This window comes from Lotus japonicus, chromosome 6 (genome assembly GCF_012489685.1).
Source record: "Lotus japonicus ecotype B-129 chromosome 6, LjGifu_v1.2".
Classification (NCBI taxonomy): domain Eukaryota; kingdom Viridiplantae; phylum Streptophyta; class Magnoliopsida; order Fabales; family Fabaceae; genus Lotus; species Lotus japonicus.
Window position 1 is genome coordinate 29,533,096 of NC_080046.1, and position 14,244 is coordinate 29,547,339.

Below are 14,244 nucleotides of genomic sequence, written 5' to 3' on the forward strand. Positions count from 1 at the left end.
GAACATATAACTTCCTAGTTTACCACATTTTCATCTGAAGACCAGAAACAGGTGATATCGGGCCATGAAGTCCGCTGTCCAGTACAGAAAACTGGAAGGGTCACTTCTGCCCTAAATTAAAATTTTGAAGATGCAAGTGCAAAGTTTCAAAGCCATTTTCCAGCAACAAAACGTCATATATTCTTGTGTAATCACCCTAAGAAAAGATTTCAGAACCTAACACATCTCAATCATCACGTTGGACAAATAAATTTCATGTCAAACTTAGCAAGTATTGCATGGGATCTTCACAAAGCATCAAGGTCTAAGGCAAGAATAGCAAATAGTGAAACAATAACACATGGTATCTCATGGCAAAATCCAGCAAGCATCATGATCATAAAAGTCTAGCTAGCTATCCCATAACCAAACCCTCATGCAAAAACCCTCCAACAACAAAACTTTTCACAACAAATCATGGCAACACTTCCCTAACAACCTACCCAATCCTAGGACCAACCCTTACCTTGCTAAAACCTTGATGAAAGAAGAAAATGATGAAGTTTTGAAGAGGCTTTTCCTTGCTGTCCAAGTTCCCTCCCTCTTTCTCCTTCTCGAATCCTCTCCCTCTCTCTCGTGATCTCACTCTCTCTTGCTCCCCTTCACGACGGCGGCCGGCGGTAAGGGTGGAAGGTGGCGGATCCTCTCCTCTCCTCTCCTTTCTCTCTTCTGTTTTAACGTGATGGAGGTGCTGCCCAAGGGTTTCTAATTCAGATTTTGTGTGAATGAGAAAAACTCCTTCCCCCAAACCCTATTGAACCCGCGGCTACACAAGCATGGGCTAGGGTTTTGAAATTTTTTTCTTTCTAAGCCCAAACAAGTAAGAATCCTGAACCCAACTAATTACTCACTTAAACCGGTCTGACTTATGAGAAAACCAAAGCACTTTTTAATAAAAACAATATTAAAACAGGAATTAAAAGGAAAATTCTCCAATTAACCCGCTGGTACTGTACAGCCAAAACCATCGTCACTAAAACTACAATATCTCAAGGTACCGATATCGGAATGACCTGATTCTACTTTGAGAATTTTCTACACTTAAAGGGATACAACTCTCATGAAGGAAGTTTTCCCAAATGAGGTCGTTAAGACCCTCTAAAAATTCACACAAGTTGACAGTCGAGATCTGGCAATTTCCAAACTTGAACAAAACCCTCATTTTATTCAATCTTTCTCAAAAAAACAAAACAAACTAAAATAGGGCCTTACAATGCCACCCCCCTTAAAAATAGTTTCGCCCTCGAAACTTAAGGGTTTACAAACAAATCGGGATGTGACTCCCGCATCTTATTCTCTAGTTCCCATGTGGCATCGCCTATCGCTTGATTCCAAACGACCTTCACCAAGGACACCTCTTTGTTCCTCAGACGTTTGGTACTCTTGTCGACAATCTTGATGGGCGGCATCACCATCGTCAGATCATCCTTTAGCTGAATGTCGTCAGGTTCAAGAACGTGAGAATCGTCAGCCATGTACTTCTGCAACTCTGACACATGGAGTACATCATGGATATTGGATAGGAAAGGCGGCAAACAATCCTATATGCCACTGGCCCAACTCGTTCCGTTATCTGGTACGGTCCAATGAACTTTGGAGTAAGCTTCTTAGACTTGATCGCCCTTCCGACACCTGTCATCGGGGTAACCCGTAAGAAGACATGATCTCAAGCTTGAAATTCCAGCTCTTTCCTTCGATTGTCAGCGTAACTCTTCTAACGGCTCTGTGAGATCCTCATCTTTTCTTGAATTCGCTTTACTTCTTCAGTGGTTTGCTGAACCAGCTCGGGTCCAATCACTAAGTTCTCCCCATCTTGATGCCAGCACAAAGGCGTCCGACACCTCCGACCATACAAAGCTTCATAAGGTGTCATCCCGATGCTCGCATGAAAGCTGTTATTGTAGGTGAACTCAATCAGCGGTAACAACTCATCCCAGCTTCCTTTATGATCTAGCACACAAGCTCTTAGCAAATCCTCCAAGGATTGAATAGTTCTTTCGGTTTGCCCATCCGTCTGTGGATGATAAGCGGAACTCAATCTCAGCTTGGTTCCCAAAGCTTGTTGCGAAGCTCCCCAGAAACGTGAGGTAAACCTCGGGTCTCTGTCCGACACAATACTAGATGGTATCCCATGCAGACGAACAATCTCTGCAATGTAGATTTCTGCTAGTCTCTCCACCTTGTAGTTCAGATTGATTGGCACGAAGTGAGCGGTCTTCGTCAGTCGATCAACCACTACCTAAATTGCATCAAATCTCCTTCGTGTTAGGGGTAACCCCGTCACGAAGTCCATAGAGATGCTATCCCATTTCCACTCTGGAACCTCCAACGACTGTAGTTTTCCTGCTGGCTTCTGATGTTCCACCTTAGCCTTCTGACAAGTCAAACATTTCGACGCATACTCGGCTACTTGCTTCTTCATCCCGGGCCAGCAGAAATGAAGTTTCAGGTCTTGGTACATCTTGTTCATCCCCGGATGAATGCTCAACTAGCTCTTGTGACCTTCATCCAAGATCAACCTCCTCATAGCTGCGTCATTGGGTACACAAACTCGTCCCTTGCAACGCAGTATGTTATCGTTTCCGATAGCAAACTCTGGTGCCTTCCCTTGAGTAACTAGTTCGCGCCACTCAAGTAATCCTTCATCGGTCTCTTGCTTTGATTTGATCTCATCCAAGAGTCCACTCGACACCGTCATCATCCCGAAGCTAAGCTTCCCTAGAGCTATCTTCACATCCAAACTCAGATCTCGGAACGCCTCCAGCAGTTCTAACTCCTTGACCATCAACGAGGAAACATGCATAGCCTTTCGACTAAGAGCGTCAGCTACAACATTGGTTTTCCTCGGATGGTACTGTAGGTCAAACTCGTAGTCCTGCAGAAATTCCATCAATCTTCGCTGTCTCATGTTCAAATCTTTCTGATCGAACAAATACTTCAGACTCTTGTGATCACTGTAGATCGTGAACGTACTGCCATACAGGTAATGCCTCCAAATCTTGAGAGCGTATACTATAGTAGCCAACTCCAAATCATGCGTAGGATAGTTCTTCTCATGAATCTTCAGTTGTCGCGAGGCATAAGCAATCACTTTCTTCTCCTGCATCATTACACAACCCAACCCATTATGTGAAGCGTCACAATAAACGTCATAAGGTTCTCCTTCCTTGGGTAAGGCTAGTATCGGTGCAGTAGTCAGTCGCTTCTTCATTTTCTGAAAACTCTTTTCACATTTCTCCGTCCATGCAAAAGGTTGATTCTTCTTTGTCAACTGGGTCAATGGTGAAGTCAACTTTGCATAATCCTTCACGAAGCGTCTATAGTAGCCAGAAAGTCCAACAAAACTCCTGATGTCGCTTGCTGTCTTAGGTTGTTCCCAAGACATGATCGATTCAATCTTGCTGGGGTCAACAGCCACACCCTGTCTTGACATGACATGACCTAGGAACTTCACCTCTTCCATCCAGAACTCACATTTCGAGTCGTTAGCATATAGCTCCTTCCCTCGTAACACTCCTAGCACTTGACGCAAATGCTCTTCGTGTTCTTCCCTACTCTTAGAGTAAATCAAAATATCGTCAATGAACACCACCACGAACTTGTCCAGGAATGGCCTGAACACTCTGTTCATGTAGTCCATAAACACTGCGGGTGCATTTGTAACTCCAAACGGCATCACGAGATACTCATAATGCCCGTATCGAGTTCTGAATGCGGTCTTCTGTATGTCAGCCTCCTTGACACGGATCTGGTGATACCCTGACTTCAGGTCTATCTTCGAGAAAACAACAGCTCCCCGAAGTTGATCCATCAAATCATCTATCTGAGGCATCGGGTAACGATTCTTCACTGTCACCTTGTTGAGTTGTCGGTAATCCACACACAATCTGGACCTTCCGTCCTTCTTCTTCACCAGCAACACCGGTGCTCCCCATGGCGACACACTTAGTCGGATAAATACTTTGGAAGTGAGATCCTCCAACTGTTTTGCTAAGTCCGCCAACTCTGCTGGTGCCATCCGATAAGGCGCCATTGATATCGGTCCTGTACCGGGCATAATATCAATAGAGAACTCTGTTTCTCTTACTGGCGGTAATCCAGACACATCCTCTGGAAACACATCCACAAAATCTTGCACCACCAAAATGTTGCGTACGTCGCCATTGTTCTTCGCCTCAGCTACGATAGAGTTCACGAATGCTGGTGAACCCCTTCCCAAATTGTACGAATTCAAGTAATCCGTAACGCCAGAATCCGGAAAGACTACGACCTTATTAGCACAATCCAACAAAAAGTGATACTGTGCCAACCAGTCCATTCCCAGAATCACATCGAGCTCTTTAAGCCCTAAACAGACGAGGTTCGCAAAGAACTTCCGATCCTCATAAATCAACGGACATTGCAAGCATGTCGTGCGCGTAACTAATCGATCGGCGGCAGGGGTCGACACCACCAAATCGAATGGTAAATCAGCAGTTAGCAATCCTAACTTTTTCACACACTCCTCAGCAATGAATGAGTGTGTAGCACCATAATCAAATAACACCATTAAAGACTCAAGTATCACGGCAATGATACTAATTTCAGACAATCTCACAGTCAAGCAAACATCTTAGCACACAAGTAACCCAATCTCACCGCGAAGCTTTGTAAACATCTTTATCAAAAACAAAAACATCAACGAGTTCGGAAACTCGTAAGCCCAAAACCCTTAGTGCTCTGGTTTCTCAACCGGAGCTCTGATACCACAATGTAACGCCCCGATTTCTCGAGTGTCACCCAGTAACCGATCACGTGTATTTTCTCAAAGAATTTTCGCCGATTAATTAATTAACCTTTAATTAATGATAAAAGATTCATTAATTGCGAAACTCTTGAAAGATTAACCTTTACAAATCTCGCGGAAGTAAACATCATCTCAAAACTTTTGAATTAAATAAAATACGTATGAAACATACGTCTAAAACCAAGGTAAATTACATCAACTTTAACTATCCAAATGAAAACAAAATAATTGCTCAATGCTTCCCGAACTCGGTACTCTCAACCCAAAGAGAAAATGGATGTCTCTCAACCCAACCCAAATCCTTGGCCTCTTTCTCTTTATCTTCTTCCTCTTTATCTAAAGTGTAGTCGTCATCCGGTAGTGGCTCGTCACAGAGTATCAGCTTCCAAGAATGAGTCGTCGCCGTTATCTTCATGACCATCTACCCCCCCCCCCCAAATAAACGCATAAACAAGTAGCGCAAGGGTCAGGTCTCATATTCTCATAAAAACATTCACATATACATGTACTCTCATAAATAACAAGGTATAATAAGCATAATCTTTAAGTTATATCTCAGTCAGTCACCTAAGTTCAGTTAGGCTAGCGACCTCACCATTCACACAACCACCTCAACACCAATGGCCATAATCACGATCATCCGCAGATGAACAATTCTCGGAGGGGACACACCGCACAACCCTCATTCATGTGGGGGGACACACCGTCCGCCAGACACACCGTCCGTCCATAGAATCACAAGGTGACCGCAGTCCACCAATCACGTGGGGACACACCGTACAACCCACAAAACACCCTCGCGTGCAAGTAACTGTTTGTCTCTAACGGTACCATCGTTCTCATGGCCCATAGTCTTCACTAGACCTATGTCCAATTATTCACATTTTACTTGCAAGCGATTAAGTTCTCATTTCTCTTTGTTAAAGGCTCTATTGAGTCACCCTAGAGTCTTAACATTTTCACAAAACTTATACAACTTAAATGACAATAAAAATCACAGCACCAAAAGGAATTACAGCTGGATGAGTGACCTTTTTTACAGAATAATCCAGCCAGTAACAAAATTCATCAATACCATACAAGTAAATTAGATATTCCAAATTCAGAAAACATCCAACCCAAAAACTAGTAGATTCAAGTTTTATGAAATAACTGTCATATTCATTTTCTAAAAAAAAAACAGCAGGAACAGCGATCACTAACAACGATCTCCCGAACTCAATTCTCAACCGAATATGACATACTATACATGCCTGGAAAGCTATTTCGAAAATCTACGACTTTCTAGTTTAACACTTTTTCTTTTGAAACCCAGAACTTGGTGATATTAGGCTCTGAAGTTCGCTGTCCGGTACAGGGAAAACAGCAGGCGTATCAGTCACTAAAACCGATCTCCAGGCCTCATTACTAAACCAAATATTTTGTTCTTTATACGCCTTGAAAGCTAATTCGAAGATCTATAACTTCCTTGTTTACCACATTTTCATCTGAAGACCAGAAACAGGTGATATCGGGCCATGAAGTCCGCTGTCCAGTACAGAAAACTGGAAGGGTCACTTCTGCCCTTAATTAAAATTTTGAAGATGCAAGTGCAAAGTTTCAAAGCCATTTTCCAGCAAAAAAACGTCATATATTCTTGTGTAATCACCCTAAGAAAAGATTTCAGAACCTAACACATCTCAATCATCACGTTGGACAAATAAATTTCATGTCAAACTTAGCAAGTATTGCATGGGATCTTCACAAAGCATCAAGGTCTAAGGCAAGAATAGCAAATAGTGAAACAATAACACATGGTATCTCATGGCAAAATCCAGCAAGCATCATGATCATAAAAGTCCAGCAAGCTATCCTGTAAGACCTGGATTTGCCGAACAAGTTAATTTCCGACTCACGCGTAGAATCAGTGTAAGCGTGACAGGAGTTTGCTGTTTGTGAAAGATTAATGAAGAAGAAAGTTCAGGAATTGCTTGAGGAATGTTGCGTAGTCGCTGTAGGAATTAGTGCGAGTCGTCTGCACACCTGCCTTATGGCGAGCGTGTCCAGAATAGGCTAATTTCGCTTTAGAGCAACGTTTTACGTGAGATTTCGAATCCTTGGAAAATTTAAAGGTTCTCTTTATTTTTCCTTCGATCAGCATTTCATTTCGGAACTCTGGACTGTACGCACGATAGTATTCACTTTTCGGAAGTCCGACGACGCTAATTTCTTTGCTTCGAAACCCTAGATTCAAGCGCTGGATGAAGACTTTTTCTATTCGGGACTTCTAACGAAGTTTCCGTCCACGTTGCCAGATTTGTTTTGACGTTTCCAATCTTTCTTCAGAAGGAAGTTTCTTCATCCGACGTCAAACGCAAAAAGTAGTTTTGCGACATATTTCAACTCATACTACGTTCAAGCCATTTTCTCACTTAAATGAACCCGATGCAAGTATCGCCCTTTCTTGGATCGATACTTAGATTAATTGCATAATATGACAACGTCATATTTGTTCTAATTGTCTCACAATTATTCTTTAGCTTAGTTTCTACTCATTTCTTGATTCATGGATCATTTTATTTTGCTCAAAGTGATTCAAATTTATATTTTATCGTTTCATAGAGTTCCTCATAATTTTTGAGATAATAATATATCACCCTTATATTTTTATCTTAACTCTATGAGTTAAATCATTCAGTGTCTAAATCAATCTGTACCGATTAATAAATATCTCATCCTTTTTACTTGGCTTTTCTTGCTCCACGTCTTTCATGTTGGCCAATCCATTCATTTTACCACATGTTTCTACTTTGTTCATTCCAAATTTCTTTCCCTGGCAGAATGCGCACACCGTAGTCCCTCTTTTTCTCTTATTCACGTCTTATTTTCCTCACCACTCTCTTTACTCTCATTTTCAATTGGTTTCTGCAGCAATTTATAATCCTTGTTCCTTTCATCTTGTTCTCATCACCAACCTCATCTCGTTCATTTTCTTTGTGGCAGCGCCCACACACAACTGTGCCTTTTTCCTTCATGATCAAGCCACCACCTTGGTTCTCTCTTCACCCACGCAAGGCACAAACCACCACCACCTCTAAGGCATTTTCATGGTAAAACCTCTTCTCCTTTTTATCATGTTTTTAATGGGTAAAGATTGAGTTTTGATTTGTTATGCTTTTTCAAAAATGACTTTCATCCAAAGTGCTTTTACAATTGTTGTTCCCTATCACCGGATCTATAGATTTCACTGATTAGTTTTCTAAAAAGTTGTTTTTTTTAGTTAAGTGATTTTTGGATTTTAATGATTTTAATTTAAGCCTTGATTAGTTATTTTTAAATGTTAAAAATGGCTTTGGAAGTGATTTGGGGAAAAAGGAAAATTTATACATATTTATGTAGTCGTGGCCGAGCCTATGACATGTGTTTTGGGTTTGGAAAATCAATTCTGAAACTTGTTTTTATTTAGTGAAAATCATAAGTTAAGTTTATGGTGACAAAACTTTGGGCTTAAACACAAGAGGCTGAGAAGTTTTGGGTTAAACTGGAGTTTTAAAAGTATTGGGGTCTGTTTGATAAATTTATTAAAGATTGAGGGTTGAAAAATAACTTACCTTTATATGAGGACCTTTTCGTGATTATGTGCTTATCAAGGGACTATGGTTGAATTACTTAAAAGTTGAGGACTGGTTTGCAAAATGGGTTTTTTTTAAGGACCTTTCTTTAAAACTCACAAATATTTTATCTTTGGACTTTAGTCCTTGAAACATAAAGTTTGTGCATTTAGCCTAAGTGAGCTAGAAAGATTGGCTAAGTTTGTTCTGGAACTTTAGATGTGACTTTAGAGGCTAAGGTTTAGTATGTGAACATGTGAAGGGTAAGAAGGACGGAAGCGCTTGACGACGAAGCCAAAGAACAAACGGAAGTGAGCCAACACGGGAAAGCAAAGATATGACTGGATTTGATTTGAGTCGCAACTTAGTAAGGAAAGCGCCGAAGGTTAGGGCAACTTGCTATTTAGCTATGATTGCATGATAGGCGTCGATAAACTCGACTTATGCTTTATCTGATGTTGTTTATGATGATGAGTTGTTGTTATGATGTTTTACATAACTTGTGATATTGTGATATTGTTGTATTGTGCGTTTTGACGCGACTTCGGAGTGGAGATTCATTGATCTGGTGATCTTTGATATTTCGGGTTGGATGAACAACCCTAGGCAAGTTCAAATGTGGGATTTGAGACTTAGCCATTTGTTGGGATTCGGTTGAATACTTAGACTTTCCCCGGGAAACTTCTTTTGGAGGGTTTTTGGAAACTTAGAAAGATTAGAATTTGAAAAACTAGAGACTTTGGGAGACTTAGACTTTGAGAAATAAACTCATAACCTGACTAATCCAATTCGAACGTTTTTACTAAACGAATAATTATAGGGAACCTAAAGGAGAAAATGATTGCAAAAGACGGGGAAAAGTCGACTTTGGTTGTGGGTTTGGAGAGTTTTGGAATTGGGGAAGCCACTAAGGTGAGCTATGGTGATGATTGAAAGTCACCGAGTACTCTAGTACTCCTGGTAGTGTTGTTCGAGTCGTGTTGTATTGACCGGCACAGACTCTGGGCTTTGTTTGTGGGTTTTGTGGTGGGAGTTGTGTTGTATTGACCGACACTAACTCCGAGTCGTGTTGTATTGACCGACACTGACTCTGGCTTTGATTTTGGGTTTTGTTGTTGGGGTTGTGTTGTATTGACCGACACTTAGTGCTCTTGTTGTTTGGGCTGTGTTGTATTGACCGACACTAGACCCTTGTGTATTCTTGTTGGTGGAGTTGTGTTGTATTGACCGACACTTACTCCGAGTTGTGTTGTATTGACCGACACTAACTCTTGGGTTGTTTCGAGTTTGGGTTTGAGCTAAACACTTATGTGGTGAGGACGATTCGATGTTTGGCTAACCATATTGCATCAATCGGGTGAATAACGGGAATGGTTCACCTGTGCATCTCATGGTGAATAACGGGAATGGTTCACCACTGCATTTAATGATGAATAACGGGAATGGTTCATCATACGGTGAATAACGGGAATGGTTCACCAAGGATGAATAACGGGAATGGTTCATCCATAGTGAAGAACGGGAATGCTTCACTTGTGGCGAACGGGAACGCGTCACAATCCGGATCATATTGTGCATTTCACGCATACATTCATTCTGACTGGAATCGTGTGCTGTTTGATTTATTGAAGCATTGTTAGAGCCATAACATGCTAGGATTGTTTATATATATATATCAACATATATATCTATACCCCATATCACATGTTGAATGTATATCTACTTATTTCCGTGAGTTGACCCTAGCGCCTTGGCTTTGGTTGCATGTTGTGTTTGGGCGGTCGGCCTGCTGCCAGATGTCGACGGTGGATTGGATTTCGATGGTCTCTCCCTCGGAGGGGGATCAGGTATGAGTTGGTGGACCGTCATGCCCCCACCGCTTGGGTGATCTATCTTGTGGGTCATCGGGTGACGTACCGGGGAAGGGTCATGGAGGACCGGACTGACGAGCGTGGACGTCTGACGAAAGGAGCTTTACGACGCATGGAGCTGAGCTTCAACTTGCCGACTTCAGTTCGCCGTGGACTCGGTACTGGGATGGTAGGTTTAGGCAGGCGTCATATTTTGTGTAGAGCTCTGATTCGTTTTGCTTTTGGGACAGGGTAGGTTCCCGACGCATGACTTTTGTGTGGTTCTCTTACTGAGGGATCACAGTGAGTCAGTCGGACCATAGGGGTCTTTGCTTAGGCCATTTTGAGGCCGACTTTCTCCTAGTAGTTTGTAATTATAATTTTCCTCACTTACACTTCTGGGTCTGTATACATTTGCCTACGGGCACACTGCTTTGGAGTCACTGCGAGTGCGCGTGACGTGGAAGTGCAGTTGAGGCTGTACATGTTTATATTTGATGTATATTGGTTAGTTTAGTGGTTGGGCTATGTCTTTATTTCCTATTGATTGATTTAAAAGGAATCAAACGGAAAAAAAAAATTACCTGTTTTCCGCGTAGAGTTTATTTTTGGTTACTAAAGTGGCACCTGGAAATCGGGGTGTTACATATCCCATAACCAAACCCTCATGCAAAAACCCTCCAACAACAAAACTTTTCACAACAAATCATGGCAACAATTCCCTAACAACCTACCCAATCCTAGGACCAGCCCTTACCTTGCTAAAACCTTGATGAAAGAAGAAAAGGATGAAGTTTTGAAGAGGCTTTTCCTTTCTGTCCAAGTTCCCTCCCTCTTTCTCCTTCTCGAATCCTCTCCCTCTCTCTCGTGATCTCACTCTCTCTTGCTCCCCTTCACGACGGCGGCCGGCGGTAAGGGTGGAAGGTGGCGGCTCCTCTCTTCTCCTCTCCTTTCTCTCTTCTGTTTTAACGTGATGGAGGTGCTGCCCAAGGGTTTCTAATTCAGATTTTGTGTGAATGAGAAAAACTCTTTCCCCCAAACCCTATTGAACCCGCGGCTACACATGCACGGGCTAGGGTTTTGAATTTTTTTTTCTTTCTAAGCCCAAACAAGTAAAAACCCTGAACCCAACTAATTACTCACTTAAACCGGTCTGACTTATGAGAAAACCAAACCACTTTTTAATAAAAACAAGATTAAAACAGGAATTAAAAGGAAAATTCTCCAATTAACCCGCTGGTACTGTACAGCCAAAACCATCGTCACTAAAACTACAATATCTCGAGGTACCGATATCGGAATGACCTGATTCCACTTCGAGAATTTTCTACACTTAAAGGGCTACAACTCTCATTAAGGAAGTTTTCCCAAATGAGGTTGTTAAGACCCTTTAAAAATTCACACAAATTGACTGTCGAGATCTGCCAATTTCCAAACTTGAACAAAACCCTCATTTTATTCAATCTTTCTCAAAAAAACAAAACAAACTAAAATAGGGCCTTACAATTCACCATTGTTGCAGATTGCGGAAGCTTTGTGATGATTATGCTCTTGATACCATAACAGAAATCTCAACCTAGCTTTCAGAGGAAGCTCAAGGAAGAAGAAGAAACTGAAATTGTATTGAATCTATTGAAAATGAATATTTAGAATACAAAGTGTTTATGCTAAACTCTATTTATAAAGTAAACTCTTAACTAACAGTAGTTATAACTATCCTAACAAACTTTGACAGCTGGAATGAACTAACTACTAACTATTACAAATGAGTCCTTGCACTTTTGCTTCTATGCTATACTGGTCCTTGATCTCTAGTATTTTCACATTTATAATTTAAAAATTACATATATATGAAAAAAAATTATTAATTTATTAAAAAATTCCAACATAAAATTCCGTGGGTTGCACGAGTTATCACAATAGTTTAACTTAAGATACCACTAGTACACCAAATATTTTTATTTGAAGTTTGGATCTAAGGGGTTGTTTGGTTTGGAGGAAAGAAAGAGAAAGGATTGAAGAAGGAAAGAAAGCACAAAAATCAAGAAACTTTCCCTCCTTTGGATTAGAAGAAAGAGGGGAAGGAAAGAAGAATCTTAGTGGGGCCTACCCCAAAAAACTTTCCTCCCAATTTGGACGGAAATCTGGAAAAGTTTAACAATTTTATTCAAACGACTATAATACCCTTCAATTTATTATACATTATATTGCCTATGATTTAAAAAAATCGGAAACTAACTTTTCATCCATTATATTGATGATATGTAAAAAAAAAAAAAAAGCTTACGTATGTTATCATAAATGTTATATCATATACATTTTTTCAAATGAATTTTTTTAAAATGTAATACGTATTATCTAGTGCAGTTTCCGTTTCTTTTAATAAATGTTGTTTCCTTTATTTTTAGTTTTTTTTGTAACATAAATTTTTTTCCTTTATTTTCAGTTTGAATGAGAAAGTAAAAGATTATTTACATATTTTAAAAATAAAAGAGAGATCAGGGTATTTTTGTCATTGCATAAATACAAACTTTTATTTCCACTCACTTTTTCTTTCCCCTTCTCTTAAACCAAACAACCTAAGAAATCACCCCACATTCATTTATTTTTCCTTTCTTTAACATTTCTTTTCCTTTCCTTTCTTTTCTTTTCTTTTCTTTCCAAACCAAACAAAGCCTAAAGAATGCTTGTCATGTTTTGATTTTAGTGGAAAAGAAAAGGCTTAATACATCAGAAGGCCCCTGTAATTGTAAAGGGAATCAAATCCAGGGCCTAGAAAATTTTTGCATCAAATTGGGTCCCTAGAAAAATTTTTTTAATTCAATTAAGGCCAAAGTGTGCCAGCTCTCAATTTTATCCCAGTCAGCATTTCCACGTGGCTTTTATTATTATTTTTTAATTTAAAAAAATAATTAAAAATTATTTTTAATTCCATCTCAGTTAAGTAATCAGAAAAAAAAATTAAAAAACTTAATAAATAACCTAATCTAATAATCCTTAACTAAACAAACTAATAATCTAACTAATAAACTAATCTAATAATCTAACCTAATCTAATCTAATAATCCCTATAACCAATTTCAATCTTCCCCAAATTAAACCCTAACTGAAGAGAGATTAAGAACACAGAGAAGTCTCCCCCTCTCTCCTAGCCGGCGGCCACCATCATCACCATAACCACCATCTCCATTTTCCCCTCTGAATCACACTAGCACTGGTCCTTTTCTTCCTAATCACCTTTGTCGTTCCTCTGTTTCTCATCTCCTCAAAGCAACACATCTATGTTAGAATCAAAGAAGGAATTCTGAGCTAGACTAAACCCAGAACCCACCCACCTCCACGCCACCCAGAACCTACCACCACCATCAACCAGAAACCCAGAAACCACCCACCACCATCACCAACCTCTTCACGCCACCCCAAACCCAGAACCCACCACTATCCCTCAGATCCATCGAATCACAAGAAGAGGAACGATGTTGCTTCCAAGCAGCGTTCCCTGAGGGCTTTGAGATCATCGGAACAGTAGGAATCAGAGAGAGGAAGAGCGTGATGGGGGCGACAGAAAAGGATGACGAACCCAGCAAACCCATTCACCACCGCAAGCCACCACAAGCCCAGGACGACCACATATGATTTATAGAGAGGGACATGAGGGGCGGTGGTGACAAGGAAGCAGCGGTGGAGCGCGACCTACACTGAGGGTTTGCAGGGTTGGGGGTGGGGGGTTGGGGTTTCGTTTGGGTTGAGTTGGGTTGGGTTGGGTTGGGGGTGGGGTGAGGTTGAGGGTGGGTATGGTGGGAGAGAAGGGAGGAAGATGAGAACTGAGAAGTTCAATCAGAATGATGAATGATGAATAAAAAATGATGAATAATTAATTAAATATTTTTTGAATAATTAAAAAATGAGTTGGAATTAAAAAATTAACTTTTAGAATTTTTCAATTAAAAAATAATTCCAAATGCCACGTGGAAAAGCT

General features: G+C 40.5%; 1 long non-coding RNA gene across 2 annotated transcripts; it reads left to right on the forward strand.

The window, feature by feature from the left end:
- Nucleotides 1–7,662: 7,662 nt before the first annotated feature.
- On the forward strand, nt 7,663–11,995 carry LOC130726666 (uncharacterized). 2 transcript variants are annotated; one of them, XR_009014938.1, is made up of 3 exons: nt 7,663–7,914; nt 8,678–8,800; nt 11,788–11,995. It is a non-coding gene; the product is annotated as an uncharacterized LOC130726666 (long non-coding RNA). The 2 variants fall into 2 exon arrangements; XR_009014937.1 differs by lacking the exon at nt 11,788–11,995 and adding an exon at nt 10,212–10,855.
- Nucleotides 11,996–14,244: the final 2,249 nt, after the last annotated feature.